Below are 25219 nucleotides of genomic sequence, written 5' to 3'. Positions count from 1 at the left end.
TGCTCCGATCTGACCCGACCTGGCTTTAAACATGGGTCATTGATGTGCCAACTTGCTGGGATCTAAGTGTGAAAGCACCCTAAATGGGAAGCTATTTGGTAAAGGCTTCTTCATCTACATCTCCAAAACTCTGCAACACTACCACCTGGAACTGCAAGGACATCTGGTAAATGTGAATGCTACCATTTTCAGTTTCTCTTACAAGTCACTAATTTTTATGACTTCAATATTTTATCATTTCTGCAGAAACACTCAAACAAAAAGTACAAAGATTGCAAGGGTTGAAAGAAACAGCTCACTTTTACACTTTCAAGGACAAATAGGATTTGGTGTAAAATTTGGGCAATTCGACAATGCCCATGTCAGCAAATCAATATAAAATGGCTATATTCAACAATAGCATCAAGGGATTTTGTGATTAAACCCTCCTGAATTTCAAAGAGAATTATCAAATATACAGTATCTAATTCAACCAAACCTTTGTTAGAAATAATAATTTAGACTGACACGACTACTGGTAATCTTGTTATAATCCTCATTTATCTTTAACCAAGCACTTATTCATGTAACCCTTCTTGCAGTTATGGTGCATCACATGACTGGGATAAACATGTCCTTTTCCAATACAAAGTCTTTCCAATAGATACAATGACAGGTATCAATTTGTCCAGATTCTCCTCATTTCCCATTGGCACCACTTTTTTTGCACCACTTGTGGCTTTCAAAATTGAAGTTGCTTTGCAAACTTCAATGAGATTTGTGAATACAAATTTGGAAGTGAAGATGAAACTTGACTAAAAGAGGAAATTAAAACCCTATGGGTGCTAATGACATAAATTAAGTTTCATGGCATTCCATTTGAACACTTATTAATCCATAGATTTGAAGCCTGTTAGTGACTGCATTAAGATACTGCTCAAATAAATTGTCAATGAATATATTAACTGGAGTGCCATGAAATAGATTTAAACCCTCAAGTGATCTGCCTTAAACCAACATAATCGTGTTACTGTTACATGATTTGCACAATAAACCTCAAATCAATTTGTTTCCAAAAGGAAACAGTGCAAAAACTATTACTGCTTTGGAAGTACATTTTCTAAATTCCAGTCAACCATTGACAAAGATAGGATAGTGTAATCATCTGCAAATGTAATCTATAAACCTACACAATGGTGACAGACAAAGCACTGCAGAGTGGAATGAACAGATATGTTGGAATTTATACTGCTGAAGCTCTGACATAACAAAGATAATGGTAAAAATGATGAGAATCTGGACAATGTATCGCACCACATTACATCTGGTCTAGCTTGGTCTGAAATATTTAATACACAGGGTTGTGTTAAGCTTATAATTTGTTGTAAGTCTCAGATTTCAATTTTAGATAGGAAAGAAAGAGTGGGGATTTATTATTTTTGAGTTGTAATGAAGTAGTAACAAAATAAATTGCTGCTTATAAACGTACTGATCAAATCTCTGCTTCAGCTCTACCGGAAGCATTCAAAGTGATCAAACCGGTATTTTGAAATCTCACCAAGGTATTGAATGTGTAATTAAGAGCCTAGCTCGATATAAATCTAATGCCAAAGTCAGCAAACAACTCCTCCTGACTTACCCTCTCTTCACTGAACTGCATCAGTTCAATTCCTGTCAACACTATGCTCTTACTCATTGCAACTTATAGTTGCTCAAAGCCCTTTGTTTCTTCCTCGACAGCAGATTGGCATGAAAGCTCTTCATTTCTTCAACAATACACCCAAAAGCCCTCCTCCACCACTGCTCTCCTTCGGCTGGCAGAACTTGTCCTCACCCACAATAACTTCTTCTTTCTCTCATCCCACTCTCTCCAAATCAAAGAGGTAGCCATGGGTTCCCGCATGGGCTCCAGCTAAGCCTGCCTTTTGTTGGGTATGTGGAGCTAGCCATGCTACAAGTCTACACAGGCCAGGCCCCTTAATTTTTCCTCTGCTGAATTGATGATTATTTTGGTGCAGCCTCATGCACCCATAATTAACTTGTTGACTTTATCCACTTCGCTGCCATCTTCCACCCTCAGCTTAAATTCACTTGGTCCATCTCTAGTAACACTTCTCTCATTTCTTCATCTCCCTATCTCTAAATCAGAAGATCATCTCTCAACAGTTGTTTTCTATGAATCCACCAACTCCCACAGCTACCTCGACTACACCTCTTCACACCCCTGTCACTTGTAAGGATTCCATTCCTTTCCCACAATTCCTCCATCAATGCCGCATCTGCTCTCAGGAAGACCTTTTCTATGTCAGATCATCTGAGATGATCTCCTTCTTCAAAAAACATGGCTTCCCCTCTACTACCATCAACTCGACCCTCACCTACATATCCTCCATTACCTGCACATCTGCTCTGGCACTCTCTACTCCAATGCTCAACAAGGACAGGATGACCCTTGTTTTCACCTACCACTCCACTAACCTCCACATTCAACATATTACTGCCACCTACTATGTGATCCCACCACCAAACACATCTTCCCGTCTCCGCCCTTCTCCACCTTCCACATGGACCACTCTCGCCGTGACTCCCTCATTCACTTTTCTCTTCCCACAAATCGCCCCTTTGGCACCTACCCATGTGACCACAGGAAATAGTACTCTTGTGCCTACATCTCTTCCCTCACCTCCATTCAGCACTCCAAACAGTTCTTTGAAGTGAAGCCACACCACATTTGTGAATCTGCAGGGGTAATTGGAGAGACAGGAATCAGACTGGGAAATTGCTTCGTTGAGCAACAGTGGTGATTTCCCAGTGACAATGCATTTCAAGTCCCAGTTCTATTTCCATACTGAAATGTCTGTACATGGTCTCCTGTACTGTTAGACTGAGTCCACCCGCAAATTACGTAACAACACCATATACCACTTGGGCACACTCCAACCAGATGGCATTAACATTGACTTCCAGTTTCCATTCCCCCCTTCTATCCCAATTTCTTCTTTCCACTAGCCTTTTATCATTCTCTCTTTCTTTTCCCTCTGTCTCCTTTCCTCTAGCTCTGCATTCACAGAACAATCCTTCCCCCAATCAATGTTCACCTTTCCTCTCCAGTCCTGCTCTCTATATCCAATTATCACCTTTTATCTCTTGGCCTGCGCTCCACCCCCTGCTCTTTATTTTCTTCCCACTTTTTAATTCAGGCACCTGTCTGCTCTTTACTCATTCCCTGAAGAAGACCTTAGGCCCAAAACTTCAATTATATATCTTTACCTCTTATGAACGTTGCAAGACCTGCTAAGTTCCCCAAGGATTTCTGTTTTTACTTTTAGCTATCATAATGTCAAGTTCTTCTCAGAATAATTGCCAAAAAATATCTCTATATGACCTGCTAAACTATATATTAATTCCATTGAAAGTACACACAAATACTGTATAGATATTGAGAAATTATTTTCAGCTTTCATGCTCAATTACAAAGGTCAGCTCTTTTCAAAACTATGAAATGCCTCTTAGCACACTGAAATGGGATTTGAAGAGACTTTACCAGGATTACCGAGGAGGACAAGCAACTGCCTTCTTACTGCCTTGCAGTTGGCTGGGAAGTGGGGCAGCATTTAAATAACTGTCTCCATAGCAGCCACCATGCAGTAGAGAGGAGGGAAAATGCAAGGGAGGGATTCTATTTTTAATGTGTTACAACCCCTAGCTCCAAATGGCTCAATTTTCGTGGGCAGCCACGCCTCTGGTAAGCAAGCAAGAGTCCACTGATGAAAGCACACATCTCATGTTTGATCTTAAGAAAAAGCCTGTGATTAGTAAAGGGGAAACCTTGATTAATTCTGCATAATGCTGACCCAGAATATTGAGGCTGGGGATGTGTTGTGCAAACACTGATGTAATATGGATGCAGAGCCTTGGAGACATGGTGTACAAATATTGATGACTCAGTTTAAACCCCTTAATTTCCACTTCATTCATAACACCCTCCACAAAGTGCTCTTCGGCCTTTTGTGAATGAACAGCAAAGTTGTAGAGAGCTACAAGAAGCTGGAGATCTATAATCTACAGGAAGAAACAAAGTGCTAGAGGAACTCAGCATCCATGGAGGAAAATTGTCAGTTGTAGTTTTGACCCAAAATGTCAATTGTCCATTTTCCTCAACGTAAGTTGTCTTCTTTGGCTTGGCTTCGCGGTCGAAGATTTATGGAGGGGTAAATGTCCACGTCAGCTGCAGGCTCGTTGGTGGCTGACAAGTCCGATGCGGGACAGGCAGACACGGTTGCAGCGGTTGCAGGGGAAAATTTGTTGGTTGGGGTTGGGTGTTGGATTTTTCCTCCTTTGTCTTTTGTCAGTGAGGTGGGCTCTGCAGTCTTCTTCAAAGGAGGTTGCTGCCCGCCGAATTGTGAGGCGCCAAGATGCACGGTTTGAGGCGATATCAGCCCACTGGCGGTGGTCAATGTGGCAGGCACCAAGAGATTTCTTTAGGCAGTCCTTGTACCTCTTCTTTGGTGCACCTCTGTCTCAGTTGCCAGTGGAGAGCTCGCCATATAACACGATCTTGGAAAGGCGATGGTAAAAGCTTGAACTTCGGCTGGCAGTGGAGCAAGTGTATTGAGTGTTATCTATGGCATCATTAGTTCAAGTTCCAGTTTATTGATGTCTGATTGTATAAATACATATACAACCTGATGAAACAGCATATCTCCAGATCATAATGCACATACACAGACACATGGCACCAACTGTCCTGCCTGCACACAAACAACATACTGTATATGCGTAGTGATCCAAAATAGCTGTGCTCAGGATGCTGGGCAAATTGAAGCCTTCCAAAGGATCTGGACAAATCACCAAAGGGTTGAAAATCAACCTGGAAAGGATCACTTGTATGATTTAATATCTGGAAAAACATTTTCATTTGTAATTTTCAGTTTATAAATGGGGTCCTATTTTGACGTTTGAAATTTAGTTGCCAGGATTCAAAGGCAAGCTCAATCTTGCTCTCAGAATATCCACAGATAGATATTTTCTTGCAACAATAATTATCTGAGCTCACTTTTCCATCCAAAAACTGCTGTTCCCCTCTCCAGGCTGAAGGAGCCAAGAGCCGCTCTGTGGAGGCTGATTCCACAAATGCAAGGCACTTGGCAATGAAACATTAGTAAACTTCTTCAGTATTCTTCAAACAAATACTTGCAGACATAAGGGTGCCATTGCTTAAAGCTTAATTTCATTCAGTGTGTATTAGCAAAGGTTCAAGTGAATTAGGCTTGAGAGAAAGAATTTGAACATAAAAACAATGGGTATCCACATTAAGGCAGGATGAATGGAACATGGCACAAGGATAAGAAAAGATTGACCAACCTGTATGAAATGAAAGTTCTCCCAAAAGCAGGACTTTCATTCATTGAAAATAAAACCATTCCCAGACTGAAATTCTGCAGTCAGTATGAGTTTTGCCTATGCACACTTCTAATGACAGACAGGATAGCTCTGATTACCTCTGAAGAGAAAATACTGAATTTCACTTCACATGGAAATTCAAAATTATTACCAGTTCACAACCTGGTACTTTTCCCTTTTGTTTGACTGCTGATATAGGTAACCCATGTCAAGATATTTTGCATGAGGGATGGCTCATATGGTGGTGCTGGGGGTGGGGTGGAGGGAGCAGGGAATAGGAGCATTCTATAAAATAAATGGCACTGGTTGATGTAATTGTGAAATGGATAGAATTGGAGCACAAAGGGTAAAATAACAGAAACGTTGAGAGAAAAATCTTTAAAAGGTGTCATGTTTAAGAGCATATATTATCTATGAGAATAAAAAATGACAATAATAACAATTGTTTGGACAAAATTGAAATCCTTTTGCCAAAATATATTTTTATTAATTTAATTCCAAACTATTGTTTTACAGGCAGTTCTTGGGTTAAAAATGAGTTCCATTACCTAGGTCTGTCTTAAACTTGAATTTGTATTTAAGTTGGAACAAGCCATATTGTCCTTAAAATGCTTATCTTAGTATATAGCACATATAGTATATATTTTATCATTCTATGCATGTGAAACACTTAAGAAAAACTACACCACCTTAAACATAATAATACAGTACATCATTGGATAATGTAGAATAGGGGTGTCCAAAATGGCCACTATTGGGGTCAATAGAACTATCCAAGGAGTCAAAAAATGCCAGGGGGGCAAATAAACGCCAGCGGTTTGATTGAACTTTTGGGGTCAAAAGAATTGTTGAGCCCAAGGTCCCCGCTACTGCTGGGAGCCTGACGTTCTAGTGCATTGTTTAGTGCTTTGGAAACTAGCCAGTCTGCCCTGAACTCTCGCCCTAACCTGAACCCAAACCCAGAGGTTCCCCTCCATACAAACTGGCGTTGTTCAGTGGTTTAGAAACTCGCTGGCCTGCCGTATCGGACCAGAGACAAAAACAATCAGATTCCCATCAGTGTAAGGTGGGATAGTGCAGGGAGCCTGATCACAGTGGGGACAGCAATAACTTTCAACACAGCCACTTAACTCTCTCTATTCTACAGCTCAGTGGCTATATTTCAAATATAGTTTTGCAAAGTATTATGAGGTGGTTTAATGAGCAACAAACAATAAAACTTTAATGTTGCAAATTTAAAACTATGGGTCATAAAGAGTATTGTACAGCATACTCTCTTGTGATGCTGAATCAACCAGGCTCGAACTGAAAGTTGACAGCATTCTACTTCTGACTGGCTTCTTGGTTCATAAGTATGAGTTGTTCATAAATTAGATGTTTTTAACCCAGGGACTGTCTGTACTATGTACATAGCATAACCCATCAGAATGAAGATGCATTGGTATACAAAGAAAATGTTTTCCAAAGTTTCCTGAGATCTACCTTACTAGAATTTGTTTTATTCATAGACATTAAATGACAGCACTGGCCCTTCGACCCTCGATGTTGTGCTGACCCATATATTCCTTAGAAAAAAGTAAACCCTCTATTTTTCTTCCATCCATGTGCCTGCCTAAGAGTCTCTTCAATGCCCCTAATGTTTCAACCTGCACCATCATCCATGCAAGGTATTCCAGGCACCCACACTCTCTGTGTAAAAAAAAACCTACCCCTAAACTTCCCTCCCTTCACTTTGTACATATATCCTCTAGTGTTTACTATTCCTGCCCTGGGTAAAAAAAAGGCACTGGTGGCATTTACTATCTATGCCTCTCATAATCTTGTAGACCTCTATTAAGTCACCTCGTATCCTTCTATGCTCCAAAGACAGAAGTCCTAGCTCTGCTCACCTTGACTTATTTTCCAATCTAGGCCACATTCTGGTAAATTTCCTCTGCTCCCTCTCTATAGCCTCCACATCTTTCCTATAATGAGGTGACCATAAATGAACACAATCTTCCAACTGTGGTCTCACCAGAGATTTGTAGAGTTGCAATGAGGTTTTTTGATACTGTATTGCTGAATTACTATCTTCCAATCTGTAGCTCGTATGTACATTTACTTTTTTCATATCTTTTACTTCATATCACTTTTTAAACCTTTGCCATGGCTTTTGATATCACCCCAAATCTATTCATCTATTCCAAATATCATGTAAAGGTCTTGTATTTCATGCAACACTGCAGCATAAGACCCTTGTGACAGTTTTAGTTTCTATAATCACAAAATATTTTGTAGAAAATCACCATTCAGTTCTTTAATTTGGACACCAACATTTCCATTCTTTTTTTTTTGAATTTTTTACATTTAATTGTTTAAATTTACATCATAATTTAAATACTTCTTGTTCCAAATAGCTACAATTTCAATACTTGTTGTTCTGAACAGCTACTGTATATTGAAACATTCCATGAAAATGATGAGAAATGTGAAAGTCTGCAGATGTAATTGTAGTAAGTGCTTTCAACTGCTGAAGGAACAGCAGGTCACGCAGCATACATAGGAGTCAAAGATCTATAACTAATATTTTGGGCCTGAGCCTTTCATCAAGGTCTGAGAAAAAAAGGGGACAGGTGTCTGCATAAAAAAGGCTGGGGGAGGAGGGAAGAAAGGGCAGGGGGAGGATCACAGACCAAAGACCATAATTGGACATCAACAGGAGGACAGGAGAGGGAGGGTGAGAATTGATAGGGAGAAGGGGTTGACTCTGTGAATGTGGAGCTGGAGGGAAGGAGACAGAGCATAGGGATAGGGAAGGAGAGAGACAGGGGGTGCTAATGGAAACCAGAGACATTGATGTTAATGCCATCTGGTTGAAGGGTGACCAAATGGAACTTGGGGTGTTGTACCTACAATTTGCAGGTGGTCTCAGTCTGGCAGTGCATGAGATCATGGACATGAGAATTAGGCAGGGAATTAAAATGGATGGCCACTGGGAGATCCTGTTTTTGCAGCTGGCAGAGTAAAGATGCTCTACAAAGTAATCTCTCAGACTGAGTCCAGTCTCCAATGTAGGGGAGGCCACAACAGGGACACCGGAAGCAGCAGATAATACTGCAGATTCACAAGCGAAGTGTTGTTTCACTTGGAAGGACTGTTCCAGGATCAGAAACAGAATCATGTTTAGTCTCATGACTATATCATGAAATTTGTTGTTTTGCGGCAGCAGTATTGTGCAGAGCAAGGTGCAAAATTGCAATAAATTACAATTCTGGAAACACGAGACAAAAATAAAAGACTGGTAACTAGTGAAAATAAAAAGAGAAAATGTGAGGGAGTGTCCATAGATTCATTGCTCAGTCAGAAATATGATGGTGGAGTGGAAGAAGCTGTTATTGTAATGTCTTCAGGCTCCTGTACCTCCTTCCTGATGATAGTGGGGAGTAAAGGGGATGGGCTAGGTGATGACTGTCCTTGATATTAAAAGCTGCTTTTTTGAGGCATGCCTTTTTTAGATGCCCTTAATGCAGTAAAGACTAATGGCAGTGCTGGTTGAGTTAACAACTCTACGTAACCCGTTCTCATCTTGTGCATTAGCACCTCCCTAGCAGACAGAGACGCAGAATGCTCTCAGTGGTACACCTGTAGAAATTTGCAAGTCTTTGGTGACATTCCAAATTTCCTCAAACTCCAATGAAATATAATTGCTGGCGTGTCTTCTTCATCAATGAATCGACATGATAGTCCCAGGATATGTGTTCAGTGATATTGTTATCCATGAATTTCCATTTCCACTGAAGCCCCCTCAATAAAGACTGGTATTTGTCCTCCTGCCTTCCCCCTTCCTGAAGTTCTGGCTTGTTAGTTGAGAATTGATAGAATTGAGGATTTTCTCACAACATACAGTACTTTTAAAGTCCAACAAAGTCTGCAATTAGCTCCTTAGTTTTACTTATGTTGAATGCAAGGTTGTTGTCAGAGTTCCACTGAACTAGAGCAGTGGGTTAAGCCCGCATCCTTGAGGTGTCCCTGTGTTGCTTGTCAGTGAGGAGGAGACATTGTTACCGATTCACACTGAGTGTGCTCTTCCGATGAAGAAGTCAAGGATCCAGTTGCAGTGAGAGATATAAAGGCCCAGCTTTTGAAGCTTGCTAACCAGTACTGAGGGAATGATGGTGTTGAAAGAAAGCTGAGCAATAATTGATGAAAAGCAGCCTAATGTAGGTATTGCTGTTGACCAGGTGATCCAGGGCTGAGTGGAGGATCAGTGAGATGGCATCTGGTGTAGAACGATTGTAGCAATAGGTAAATTGCAGTGTGTCTAGGTCTTTGCTTAGATATGATTTAATTCTGACCATGACCAACCTCTCAAATCATTTCATTACAGTAGATATGAATGCTATTGGGTAATAGTCATTGAGACAGCTCACCCTGGTCTTCTTGGGCACTGTTATGGTATAATTGATCCCCTTTTGAAGAAGGTGGGAACTTCTGACTGCAGCAGTGAGAAATTGGTCTTTGAACACTCCAGCTGGTTGGTTGGCACAGATTTTCAGTACCCTAACAGGGCCTGATGCCCTGAGAGGGTTCATCTTTTGAAAGATGTTCTGACATTGGCTTCTGAAACAAATATCACAGGGCCACCAGTTTTTACAGGGATTTTCACAGTGAAGTTGAATTGTCCTTTCAAAGTGAACATAAAGCTCATAGGAGAGTGAAGCATCACAGCCATTTATGAGATTAGGTTTTACCTTGTAGGATATAATGGCCTGCAAGCACTGCCATTGTTGGCGTGTATCTAATTCTGTTTCTATCTTCTCTCAGAATTGTTTCTTTGCTGTTAAGATAGCCTTCCATAGGTGATTCCTGCTTTTTCCTATACAGTTCTGGGTCATTGGTTTTAAATGCCACCTATCTAGCCCTCAGCAGGGTGTGAAGCCTTTTGTTCATCCATGGCTTTTACAGTATGGAGGGAGGAGACATGGGTGCAAAGTGTAGTATTTCTTGTGGTCACTGTGGAAAGTAACAAGGGGCAGCCCCTGTGGAAGGCAGAGAGCAGAGGAGAGTGGAAGGTCTGTCTGGTGGTGGACCATGTCGGTGGTGGAAAAAGTGGAAGATGATATGTTGGATGCAGAGGGCAGTGGATTGGTAGAGAGGACAAGGGGAATCCTGTCCTTGTTGCGCATGGGGGTGGAGGCGACTAGGACAAATGTGCGGGTTATGGAGGATATGCGTATGAGGGCCAAGCCAATAGCAGCAGTGGGTAAGCCTTGTATTTTGAGGAAAGAGGACACCTCGGATTATCTCGCATGGGAGACCTCATCTTGGGAGCAGATGTGACTGAGACTGAAGAATTGAAGAAGGAATGGAATCCTTACAAGGGGCAGGGTGTGGAGGTATAGTCAAGATAGTTGTAGGAGTTGGTGGATTCGTAGAAAACATCTATTGAGGATTTGTCTCCCAAGATAGGGACAGAGAGATTGAGAAAGGGAAAAGTGTTGCTAGAGATGAACCAAGTGAATTTGAAGTCAGAGTGGAAGTGGCATTACCTGTGTATCTGACATGGCCCCGCCCACATCCAACATATCATTTGCCATGTTTCTGCCACTGAATACATGATCACACAACCAGACGTATCTTCCCCTCTCCTCATCTCTCTGCCTTCTGCAGGGACTGCTCCCTCCATGACTCCATTGTCCATGATCCCTTCCCATCAATCACCCTCTTGGGTCCTACCCTATGACCACAAGAAATGCTACACTTGGACCAATGCTTCCTCCCTCACTACCATTCAGGGCCCCAAACTTTCCTTTCAAGTGAAGCAACACTTCGCTGTGAATCTGTAGGGGTCACCTGCTATGTCTAGTACTCCATTTGGGTCCTCACTACATTGGAGAAGGGGAGGGGGTGAGGTTTAGGCCCAATGTCCTTCTCACTCAGGGTAAGTGCACGCATAATACATCGCTTCTCCTTTCTTAGTGTTGTGTCTGGCATTTGGTCTCTCCTACATTACTGCCTCCATAACAACACCTTCTCATTGGTGTCCCGTTTTCACTGAGTTTGCTACGCCATGACTATATCATTGTCTAGTGGTATAACTGGATCGGTAGGCTGGCCTTGTTAAGCCTTGGTTGGCAGCCAGGCATGAGAGAAGGAAAGCTCTGATTTCAAACCCCGGCAGATGGGGCTCGTTAACCTCATCGGGCCTTCCATCTAGGAGAAGGACACTCCGATCAGCATATTTCAGTGCTGATTACACTGGACAAAAAAATATTTTTCTTCCTGAACATTTTTTGGTGTATATTATGGATTTTGGACTGTTGATCAGGAAAATTGCCTTCAAACTTTCCTATCACACACTGCTGGTGATTTCCTGTCATATTTTAAGTCAATTAACACCTGTGACCCGAGGAACTGGCTGTCTCCATCCCAGCTTGCTAGGCTTGGCAGATAAACCCCAGGTGTAAAGGGTGGGGCCAGTATTGCACTCCACCTAAAAAATCCATTGTGCAGGTTCGAAGGACATGCCCACTTCTACGATCTTTCCTAAATCTTTATTTACGAAGCCAAGCCATGACATCAGGGAGACTGGATACAGGCTGGGAAATGGCTTCATTGATCACCTTTACTAGGTCCACTGCAATAGCAGGGACCTCCCAGCAGCAATCTATTTCAATTACCCGGTCCATTTCCATGCCTGCCCATGGTCTCACTGCCAGAGTGAGCACTTCTGCAAATTGTAGGAACCAGATCTCATATTCCATCTGGGCAGCCTCCAACCGGATGGCATTATCATCGGCTTTTCTTTTTCTGTTAGATCCATCTCGCCTCCTATCCCTATTTCTCCTTTCCTCTAGCTCTCTCACTCTCTTTCCTGTTACCTGTTTCCTTGCCTCGAGCTCTGCATTAACAGAGCCATGCCCCTCCCCTAATCAATTCTCACCTTCCCTCTCCTCTCCTATCCATATCCAATTATGGCCTTTTGCCTGTTGGCCTATGCTCCTCCCTTGCCCTTTCTTTCCTCCTCCCCCCAGCCTTTTATTCAGACACTTGCCTGCATTTTGCTCATACCTTGATGAATTCAGGCCTGATATATTGGTTGTACAGGTATTCCCTGACTTACCAATATGACTTACAGTCATCTGTACATTCGACAAAAAAAATATAAAAAATTACACTTTTACAATGTAAGTCGGGGCCTATCTATGGGAAATAATGCTTCTCACTAGTCGTTGGCAGGGGAGGCCAACCACTCGTGAAGGCTGGCTGGTGGCCAACCTCTCGCGAGAGCTGGCTGCCATGTTTATTTGATGAACCATAACTCGGAAACAGTGCATTTCCGACATACGTCCATTTTAAGACATGACCGGTCGGTCAGAAAGGGACATGGACATAAGCTGAGGAGTATCTGTATGCCTTCTATGGATGCTGTGTGACTTGCTGAGATCTTCCAGCATTTTTGTGTTTTTGCCATGACTTAAATAATATTTTTGTGACATTTTAAGTTTATCCTTAATTGAAGACTTGCAAATTTCTATCGGTGTACTATGGACTCTGACTGGTTGTATCCCTATCTGGTATGGAGGTGTTGTGAACAGAGAGTTGTGAACTTGGCCAGTCCCATCATGAGCATCTCTAATAAGAGGCAATGTCTCAAGAAAGCAGCCTTTATCCTCAAAGATCTTCAGCAGCCAGGCCATGACCTCTTCTCCTTGCTACCATCAGGAAGGAGGTACAGGAGCATGAAGACAAACACTCAATGGTATGAAAACAGCCATCAGATTTCTGAATGAACCACAGACACCACCTCACTTTCTTTTCTTTTGGACTAATTTATTTATTTTGGTTAAAAAAATTTTTTGCACCAGTAATGTTGCTGCAAAACAACAAATTTCTTGACATATTCGTGACAATAAATTCTGATTCACGTTCTCCTTAGTTTGCTTGTAAAATAATTAAATGGCATTTCTGAGAGGATATGGATTTTGTCAGTATTGGTTTACCATATTTATTATTTCCCATGAGAAATGCAGACAAAATTGAAAAGCTGGGCTACCTTTGTTTTTGTTCTAATACAAGCTGACTAATTTATGTTTTTCAGACTCAAGAGAATTCGAAGTATGCAACTTCTTCGTTGTTAACTTCCTCTGTATTTCATGGTAAATGTCTTTTCACTTGAAAGTAGCTTTTGGGCCCCAATATGGTCATCTGTCTTCGAGGTGCCTCTCTCAGTAGATATTTCAGTTCTGCAGCAAAAAAAGTAAGTCATGTTCCCAGGAATTTCTACTCTGCTTACATGGGCAATAGTTGGATCTTTTTTTGCCACTTGCCTAATTTTCCTTTAAATGACATACTGCAACACTTAAAGTTTACCAAATCTTGGTCACTAAATTGCTGACACATTGAAAACATAAAATGTCATCACCCTCAGGTCACGTTTCAATCAAAGCCAAACACCTCAATGCATGTTTGATCCATGATCTGATCACAGACAATATGCCTTGCTAATAATTTATAACTTAATGATTGATAATCTAATGGCCAAGGCTAAGGGAGGATGTTGATGAGATTGGCTCACAGTGCACCTGCTGTGCCAAAAAAATGGGTCAATTAAAAGATGGAGCTCGCAAGGCGGCAACGGTGATTGCTTCGATAAGAGCTTTCGAGAATGTCAAAAAAACCACTCCATGTTGATAAAAATATACTGTTCACAGGGATTGTCAATTTTTCAGGTCAAGACCCTGCCCAGTCTTCATTCAGGGTCTCGACTCAAAGCAGTTCCACAGATGATGCCTTGCCCATTGAGTTCCTTCAGCTGTTTCTTTTTTGCTCTCGAATCCAGCACCCCTGCTCTTTGCATTTGCACTAACATCCACTGAAAATCTAAGTTTAGAATAAAAACAGAAAATGCTAGAATTACTCAGCAGATCAAGGAGTATAAAAATTTAAAAAAAAAGAATTAGTGCTTCAGCTCAGAAGCCTTTTGTCAGAATTAGAGGAGAGTTTGATCTGCTGAATTTTTCCCACTGTTTTCGACGTTTATTTCAGAATTTCCAGCATGTGAAGGTTTTCTTTTTATTTTCAAACCAAAGTCTTGGATAGGATGGCTGAGGAACAATGAATATTTGGGGCAAGGTTCACATTTCCCCAGTGGGGATGGGAGGAGGAAGGCTGAAGTGAATGGTTGCATGGCCTTCTGACAAGAGGAAGGTCATAGAAAAGAATTTAAAAATGGGCTCAGGATCAGAGCAGCAACCAAAATATAAACCTAAACCAACTCCGAGGATTATTTTGATACACAATTATTGCTAGAAAGAAGACTGATTTTGATGCCATTCATTCTTGAGACTAGAAAAACCTAGCTATTGATCTTGGATCTAAGGAGCAAATGGAAAAGATGATGTCATCGCTGCAGCAGACTGAAATTGACATCAGACTGTATAAATATGACTCCAAATGCTGGTAGGGGCCAAACTTTGCAGCAGGTCTATGGGCAGCAATGCATTTTTGCTGACTAATCCTGTCATCACTCTTGAGTTAAACCAAACTTAAATAAATAACTCAGTTTTTCCCTTTACAGCAATGGTCCCTCCTGACATCTCTCTTAGCCACAAGAGTGATTGGTTTCACCAATTCCAATGCATATATTTTTACAGGTTGACCTGCCTGCAGCTATTTGCTGATTTTGATTTTGTTAGTGTGAATGGAATGAGTTTTGAACTTCTTGGGTTCATTTCCTATGCCTCATGTATTCTCTTAAGTAAATTATGCAAGAGAAAACTTTAACTGTTTCAATTCCATCTTCACACCAATAAAAGTACTTGAAGCATGCAGCTGTGATTACATGGGAACTTCTCAACCAAACCAAGAAGGCTTGCTGAGTTCCAAAGAAAATGTGCATGTAAGAATAGAATTGACTATGTTTGTCATTGGCGTTAGTCACTGAAACACAGAAAGTAATTTTGTGACAATTAACTTTCAAATGAAAAACAAATGGGAAAACACAAGAGAGAGATTTATTTCCAACTTGTATGATTAATGTGTGATTAGAAATTTTAATCAATGTGACAATGTAAATGAAGGTCAAAATAAATCAAAATGATGTAGCCAGTAACTATTTCATCAGCCATACATTTCTTTTTAAATTGTTCTGACCACTATACACAAAAAAGTACAACAATAGCAAACTGTTAATACATCTCTTTTTGTTGCTATCAGTTGTGGGGAACTGTCAATGACAATTCAAGGAAACAAAATTGCTTTCATCTTTCCAATCTGACTCCAATCAGTCAATACATTCACAATACCCCAAGGGTACATTGAAATTTCTGGGTAAAATTCATCTAAAACCATTCACCAGAATGACAGCTTATAGGATGAAACAAACTATACATATCTGTGTGATAAATAATTAACCTCTATGAGATTCTTTCTACATTCTCTTCAGTTTCAACAGTTGCTTATTGGGAAATGGCAAAGTCTCTAGATTTAAATATTTGGCCCAGAGTGCAAAATTCAGACCCCAAAACAAAAAAAGATGTATAAATCACTGAATAATCAGATTTTTTCAAGATTCTTGATTGAAAATGTTGTTGTTCTTTAGTTTGACGATTTTAAGTGAGTTTGAGGATAAGCTCCAATTTCCATGTGGTATGTAAACACAAAATGCAAAAAGAACATGATACTATTATTCTACATTCATAAAACAATTTCTTTCCCAGTATTAAATTGATATAGTTGAAGCAAAGACATTATTGAAAAAGACAATTAGTTTACGAATCTGATTTGAATAAATTTTGGCATGCAGAAGTTTTCAGTGAATTTGAGTCAGCCACCTGCTTAGTTCCATATAACTTAACAAAACAGCTTTTAACTTGGACCAAAATTATATTCAATTTTATTATTCCTTCCAAATTCAGCAATATTTCAGAAATTGAGGGTTACAAAATGGTGGAATGTAAAAGTAAATGGGTAAACTAAAATTTGATATATGAATTGAATTCTGGCATGAATCCAGGGGATATTAAAAATGTGGAAATAGTTTAATGATGAACTGAACTCTATGTACCCACTGGCTTGGGGTTTAGCAACATGCACTTTTGCCTGGGTGACACATATCTCGGAAATTAACTTATCAGTGGTGGTATTACAACTGCAAAGTTACAAATCTTCACTCTCCCCATTTTTGGAGCTCACCGTCCTTTTCCTGAATTCCTTCAAAACAAAATCATGCAGGGTGAACTTATAGTTCCTTTTCAAAATATAGATTTTTATTTGTTATCAAGAGCTGGTTGGGACAATTAAAAACATAAAAATTAAGAACACTTTGGAGAGCTATCAAATAATATTTTCATGTGGCATTGGCAATGACTCCCACCATCTTTGATGCTACTGATTGGTTACAAAAGTCATGCTACTGATTGGTTACAAAAGTCATAGTGACTTTTTAAATATTGATATGGCCAACTGCAGGATCAGTTCACTTTGCCAGAATAAAGTCCATAGGTATTTATACATTTCCCATTCCTTTTTAGTTTAAGTTGAATATCATATCAAATGCAAAACACACCCTGATAACACTTCAATAAGCTCCTTTATAACTTTGCCAAGTCAAAAATATTACGGATATTAAAATCTAAAGTTAAAAGCAGAAAATGTGGAAAGCACCAGCAGGACTGGCAACATCAACGGAAATGGAAACATACTCAACATTTAAAGAGCTGATGACCTGAGAATCTCTAAGACTTTCTCATACCACACCTGTTGAGTGTTTCCAGCATTTTCTGATATTCTATTGCACCTTGAGTTAGCCCACAAATAGGTTTTAAGAATGTACTGATGCAGGTTCCTGACCTGAAATGTCAACCATCCCTTTGCCTTCATAGGTGCTGGCTGACCCACTGACTTTCTCCAGAATTTCATTTTTTTTTTGCTCCAGATTCCAGCATCTGTAGTCTCCGTATTTAAGGATGATTCATGACTATCACTTGAATAAAACATCAACTCCCACACCCTGTCTGAATCCCAAGTTAATAGTTTTCCATCATTTTTCTTAAAGAATTCTACAGAACGAAAACAGGACCATTGGCCCAACTTGTCCATACCAACCACATGTGTCCCATTTGCTTGAGTTTGGCTTGAATCCCTCTAAATCTTTCCAAGATTTGTGAATGTATTAAAAGGTACATTTGTTTGGACTGCCTGTGGTGCAGAACCCAACTCAATTTGAATAATCTATATTACATCACGTCTACTGAGGCAAGGAGCAGCAATTTGGAACCTGCCTCAGGAATTATATCTAGCCTGAATTAAATTACTATTAATCAATTTTCAATGTCTTAAATCTCTTCATCAGGATTTTTTTTTCAACATTATTAACTTTAGTAGGCAAGCTATCTGGCTATGATTATATTCCCTATACTTTTATATTTCTTTCTCCAACATATAACCAGCAAGATAACTCAATGTTATATTTCATCGGAGACAGCACCAGAAAAAAATATTTTCTGGTGTAACGGCTGCTACTACTGGAGAGGTTTTTAATTTTTATACTATGGGAGTGAATTCAACACTGGTTTATTGTGCTCGCAGCTCTGCTTTTAAAGGGCACAGAAGCCCATCTCTGACATCATTATGCCACCCTACTGGTGGCATTACGATCCGGTTCCTGGGATTGGTTGTTTAGAGCTACCTGGGGAGTGGCCCCTCTCATCCCCGGATGTGGCTGCTTTGCTAGCTCCACCCGATTGGCTGCTGCTGGCCAGGCTATGGGAGTGGGGCGCTGCAGCCGCATGCTGCTGAGTCAAGCACCGACTTAGAAGATCGTAGCTCGTCTCAGCCAGCTATATAGGTCGCGGGCTCCCGGTGTCGGGTTTCCGCTTCGGGCATGGCACATTCAGCAGACTGCTACACTGGTAATATTTAATGGAATGCCTTCAGTGGAATGGCCTTTTCATGCACAGAATTGACTAATCTAGCCACCAATAAAAATTGAGAAATATATTAACAGGCATGATATCTTGGCAAATGTTAATATTTCAGTCAAATAGATGCAGCTATTTTTTATTTTGCCATTTTTTTTTCAAAAGTATTTTAATCGAGATCAATCAAACTGTCGATGGTGAAAAACAATTGGAAAGGCAGACAACAAAATATTCAGTCTCATTCGGAATTATAATTCAGTTCCAATGATTTTAATTAAACTTTCTCCATTCCAACCTTAGCTTTGCATAATTGGACTTGAGCACACAAAGCAGAATTCCATCAAAATAACATACATAGATGAAGGAAAAGAAAACCAAACGTTTGTATGTTTAGTTACATAAACTAAGTTTTCTCTGACTTCAGATCTTAAAATTTGAGTATTCTACATCTGAAGAGTAAAGCTACACTTTTAAAATCAGTATTCTATTAAAAATGCTATATGATTATCCTGTTTTTATAGACAGAAGTACAATGAACTTTGTCTCTATGGTATGAAACTCGAATTAAAAACATGACTGTGATGCCTTGTGGTTCATTCTTATAATAAACTAAAAGAGAAAATTATCCTGCGAAAAGCATTTGGATGTGATTTACCATGCTGAGTTCATGCATTTGAAGCATTCTTTCTAATTCATAGGATGCAAAAGATGTAAATATTTTGTAGATCAAAATTAATTTTATGCCTAAGCTAAAGTCAATCAGCTGTCAGAACTCAGCAGGTCAAGTAGCATCAGTAGGAGAAAAAGATTGGCCAAGGTTTCAGGTGAAGCATTGATCAAAACAGAATATAGTGTAAAGAGGACTGGATGGGAAATGTGGGACAGGGACCCTATGTGGGATAAGTGAACCAGATGTGGCTGGTGATCACTTATTATATTTTTATTATGACTACTTAGTAATACAAATCAAGAAAAAGGGTCCCAACCTGAGTCACTGACTGACCATTTTTCTCCATGAATGCAGCCTGACAATGAATCCCTCGATTTTTCATTGATTGCACTTACCTTTCTAGGTCAGTCCTCGCTATAGTTTCAAAAGAAGGCAGATTCATTCACAATTAGTCAATAAAAATTGAAAATCCTATTGAGATATCAGGTTACAAATTTTAAAAAAGACAGATTCATGAAACAACTTATTTTCATTAGAAAAAAGAATGAAAGAATGATCGTGGCAGTTAAATGCTGAAAATACAGAATAAGGGAACATTATTAGAACTCAAAGGGATAAACTAGTAAATATAAATCTGGCAAATCACAAATGAAAAGTGAATATTTGGGGTTTTTTGAGCAATTTACTCAGAATAGATTTTAAACACATTTTTTTTGAGCAGTTTAGGAAGGAGCTATTTCAGGATGGAATTACAATTTTCAAACATAAAATATCAAATATTTCATACAGTGTAGCTTGGAATGTACGTGAAGATCAGTAAAACAGATTCAGTTGCTTTGCTGGATTGCATCCCTGGAACTTTGACAATCACTTGGAGGACAAAAATGAAGTTTCAGCCCTCTCTTGGAAGTTTTCTTTTAGGTTTCTCCCCTTCAATAGGGAATTAAGCAAGTTCGGGAGAATCTTTTGGCAGTGACATATTGCAATGAGATATGGACACAATGCACTTAATAGCCTTCACACATTCCACGGGCTTCCCTATCCAAAAGGGAGAATTTGGAATGGAGAATAAAAGCTGATAATTTTTTTGAAAATATTGACATTGAAAAATTAGTTCCAAAATGAAAAAATTCTAATAGGATACATTGTTAAAGCTTAAGGTAATAAAGCCATATTTTCTTTGCAGAATAAAAATATTCAAGGCACATTGCGGGTTAGATTGTGAGGGAAACAAATTAAGGTACTTTTAATTTCCATACTAGGTAAAAGATGAGGCAAGTTTAAATGCCACTGACCATAATGTTAATGGAAGAAAATCAACAAACTAAGATCCCAACCAGTCAAGAAATGCCCAAAGGAGCTGGAATATAGATTACTTGTGTGAAGAAGGTACACAAATATTACACCAATTAAGGTTTTGTACAAAGAGGTACAGTGCTTTTAATTATCTTGGTCAATGCATTGTGCAGATGAAGGAAGAATGTTAAATGACTGTTAAGTAAATAAACTGCACGGATGGCAGTCTCTTCAATCTGAGGTGCCTGCAAGCTCACATCAAGACACAAGAGCAACTTGTCCGTGAACTACTCTTTGCAGACGATGCCGCTTTAGTTGCCCATTCAGAGCCAGCTCTCCAGCGCATGACGTCCTGTTTTGCGGAAACTGCCAAAATGTTTGGCCTGGAAGTCAGCCTGAAGAAAACTGAGGTCCTCCATCAGCCAGCTCCCCACCATGACTACCAGCCCCCCCCACATCTCCATCGGGCACACAGAACTCAAAACGGTCAACCAGTTTACCTACCTCGGCTGCACCATTTAATCTAATGCAAGGATCGACAAAGAGATAGACAACAGACTCGCCAAGGCAAATAGCACCTTTGGAAGACTACACAAAAGAGTCAGGAAAAACAAACACCTGAAGAAACACACAAAGATCAGCGTGTACAGAGCCGTTGTCATACCCATGCTCCTGTTCGGCTCCGAATCATGGGTCCTCTACCGGCATCACCTACGGCTCCTAGAACGCTTCCATCAGCGCTGTCTCCGCTCCATCCTCAACATTCATTGGAATGACTTCATCACCAACATCGAAGTACTCGAGCTGGCAGAGTCCGCAAGCATCAAATCCACGCTGCTGAAGACCCAACTGCGCTGGGTGGGTCACGTCTCCAGAATGGAGGACCATTGCCTTCCCAAGATCGTGTTATATGGCGAGCTCTCCAGTGGCCACCGAGACAGAGGTGCACAAAGAAGAGGTACAAGGACTGCTTAAAGAAATCTCTTGGTGCCTGCCACATTGACCACCGCCAGTGGGCTGATATCGCCTCCAACTGTGCATCTTGGCGCCTCACAGTTTGCCGGGCAGCAACCTCCTTTGAGGAGGACCGCAGAGCCCACCTCACAAGACAAAGGAGGAAAATCCCAACACCCAACCCCAACCAACAAATTTTCCCCTGCAACCGCTGCAACCGTGTCTGCCTGTCCCACATCGGACTTGTCAGTCACCAAAGAGCCTGCAGCAGACGTGGACATACCCCTCCATAAATCTTCGTCCGCGAAGCCAAGCCAAAGAAAGAAATAAATATTCTATTTTAGATATATGTCTGATTATTTCTCTCATATTAATTATTTCACAAATGAAATATTTTTGCATTAAAAGTGATGTGAAAATGGATTCCAAGTATACTATTTTGTTGTATCTTATGAACCTGTGTGGCTGTGGCAAGAAAGAATTTTTTCGGGGCATCTGTATTAAGTATATGACAATAAATTCTCAATTAGAATAGCAAGTTATTGGAAAGTGTAAACACATTAACTTTTAGTACGGTCGGCTGAAAATTCTCAGAGCTCTCGTGGTTTCAAAAAATTTTGAATCTTGATGCCATGGGCAACCTTTTGTGGAGTATTTATTCTCTCTATACAGAAGGGAAACATTTTAATCTGGATGAGCACACATTCTCAGAATTTCACATTCAGCTCAGTAAATTTGCAAAGTTTGCGGTAATCCCCAAACCAAATATGATTAAGTGGAATATGTCCTGCTATCAATTGTCCCATCACCAGCCATTCTTGATGAAGGAACTTCATGCTGATGTTCGACCCCCAAGTTACTTGCAAGTGGAAATCAGCGGTTTGCACTTGGGGCCTGGACAACACCATTGTACTCCCTTCATTTCCAGCCAGAAATCCACATTTGTTTCCAAATTACCATATTACAAAGTTAGTAGCCAAATCAATCCTGATGTAAGAATGCAATGCACCAAAGGTGTAGACCATTCGATCACATGCTCTTTGTTGAACCGCAAAAGACAAGCTACATTATGTAAAATCCTGTTCTTTGAATACATTAATGATCTAGATGATGGGGTTGTAAATTGGATTAGTAAATATGCAGACGATACTAAGATAGGTGGAATAGTGGATAACGAAGAAGGTTTTCAAGGATTGCAGAGGGATTTGGGCTGCTTAGAAAAGTGGGCTGAAAAATGGCAGATAGAATTTAATGCTGATAAGTGTGAGGTGCTTCATTTTGGTAAGAAGAATCAGAACAGGACATACGTGGTAAATGGGAGAGCATTGATGAATACAGAAGAGCAGAAAGATTTAGGACTAACTGTACATCGTTCCCTGAAGGTAGAAACTCACGTGAATAGGGTGGTGAAGAAGGCTTTTAGTATGCTGGCCTTTATCAATCATTGCATGGAATATAGGAGTTGGGAGGTGATGTTGAGATTGTATAAGACGTTGGTGCGGCCTAATTTGGAGTTCTGTGTGCAGTTCTGGTCACCTAATTATAGGAAGGATATAAACAGAGTGGAGAGAGTGCAGAGAAGGTTTACCAGAATGTTACCTGGGTTTAAGCATCTAGAGTATAGGGAGAGATTGGACAGATTAGGTCTTTATTCTTTGGAGCGTAGAAGGTTGAGAGGGGATTTAAGATTATGAAAGGGATAGACAGAGTGGATGTGGATAGACTATTTCCGTTAAGAGGAGGAAAGATTAAAACAAGAGGACATGAGTTAAGAATTAAGGGGCAGAGGTTTAGAGGTAACATGAGGGGGAACTTCTTTACTCAGAGAGTGGTGGACGTGTGGAATGAGCTTCCGGGAGAAATAGTGGTGGCGGAGTCAATTGTATTATTTAAGAAAAGGTTGGACAGGTATATGGATGAGAAGAAGATGGAGGGTTATGGGCATTGTGCAGGGAGGTGGGACTAGAGAGGGGTGTTTGGTTCGGTGTGGACTGGAAGGGCCTAATGGCCTGTTTCCGTGCTGTAAATTGTTATGTTAAATTGATGCAGTAAAGATCATTTTCAGAGAAGAGTAATGACCTTCTTGCTAATGATACAAAAAGAGGCCCAATTGTTCATCAGATCCATGTAGAGCAACCCAATCATTCCCATTTCGCCCCGTGTATATTTCCCTGTAGCCCTACAATTTGTTTCCTCTCACATCCCCATCAATTTCCCTTCGATTCTTTTCGTCGTTAACCTACATTGGAGAGTAATTTACAGTAGACAATAAACCTACCAATGCTTTTGAATTTGGCAGGAAACCAGATCACCTGGAAGGAATCATCATCAGGGAGAGGGAGTACACAGCTTTCGTGCTGTCTTTGCCAAATCCTCCAAATTTTCACAGTTCTTGTTTCTAATTTGCTATTTATAGAGCAGTTCTCTTCACAATTTGCTGATACAACTATAATGCCAAAATTGCAAATGCAATCAAATCACATGAATTAGTTTAGAGTTGCTTTCCTGGGCACATGCAGTTTTTAAGTACCTTTCACAATTCTTTCAAAGGATATTCATTTCAAATAGTGAGCAAAAGCTAAACAAAAAAAAATCAAAAAAAAAATCATAGCATCATAGAATCTAACCTGATTAAAGGTTACATGAAATCTATGCCATCAATATAATATCTTGTATTGTTCGCTCAATTTAAATCTAAGTTTCATATACAGTAAAACCCCTGGTATCAGTCACATATGGGGATTAGTAGGTGCCGAATAAATGTATTTACCGGTTGCTTGAAGATTGCATTTTGTGGAACTGGCAAACTAACAGTGAGGCGCACCAATTTTAAACTTCCATATTATCTATTTATTTATTTACTCAAAAAGATTAGCTGTTGTCATACCCACACTCCAGTTCGGCTCCAAATCATGGGTCCTCTACCGGCATCACCTACGGCTCCTAGAACGCTTCCACCAGCATTGTCTCCACTCCATTCTCCACATTCATTGGTGCGACTTCATCCCTAACATCGAAGTACTCGAGATGGCAGAGGCCGGCAGCATCGAATCCACGCTGCTGAAGATCCAACTGCGCTGGGTGGGTCACGTCTCCAGAATGGAGGACCATCGCCTTCCCAAGATCGTGTTATATGGCGAGCTCTCCACTGGCCACCGTGACAGAGGTACACCAAAGAAGAGGTACAAGGACTGCCTAAAGAAATCTCTTGGTGCCTGCCACATTGACCACCGCCAGTGGGCTGATATCGCCTCAAACCGTGCATCTTGGCGCCTCACAGTTCGGCGGGCAGCAACCTCCTTTGAAGAAGACTGCAGAGCCCACCTCACTGACAAAAGACAAAGGAGGAAAAACCCAACACCCAACCCCAACCAACCAATTTTCCCCTGCAACCGTGTTTGCCTGTCCCGCATCGGACTTGTCAGCCACAAACGAGCCTGCAGCTGACGTGGACATTTACCCCTCCATAAATCTTCGTCTGCGAAGCCAAGCCAAAGAAAAGAAAATTTACCACAATTTCGTTTGCCTATTGTTTGAGGCTGCTGGTGGCTTTAATTCCAGGTAACAGGGTTTTACTGTTTATCAGTTCAAATTCCAAAAGAAAATCATCCCTGGAGAGCAACCCCAGACGAGCCAATATTTTTTATTAACTTACCCTCTCCAGCCCATTGATCTCTGGTGGAATCACATTGTTCCTATAATTTGGTGACCAAGAGCAACATTCAGCATATATAATTCCAGCATGACATCCCTAATCTTATATGTCCTACCTAATAAAGGAAAATGCCCTCTATGTACTCTCTACAATTTTAAGAGTGTGTCCATGTCTTATTTTCCTTTCCTGAATACTTACTTCAGTGCTCTCCATGCTGAATTCCATTTGATATGCTATTTATGCAACAAACTAATATTTTACTGGCAGTTCAGAGCAGAGACAGCAGAGGATCCTTTCCACTGGTCAGAACATAAACAGTATCGCTGGTAGAACAGTAAGGCAAGAATCAGTAGGGCAGCA

Source organism: Narcine bancroftii, chromosome 9 (genome assembly GCF_036971445.1).
Source record: "Narcine bancroftii isolate sNarBan1 chromosome 9, sNarBan1.hap1, whole genome shotgun sequence".
NCBI lineage: Eukaryota > Metazoa > Chordata > Chondrichthyes > Torpediniformes > Narcinidae > Narcine > Narcine bancroftii.
Note: the sequence above shows the minus strand (reverse complement) of the source record.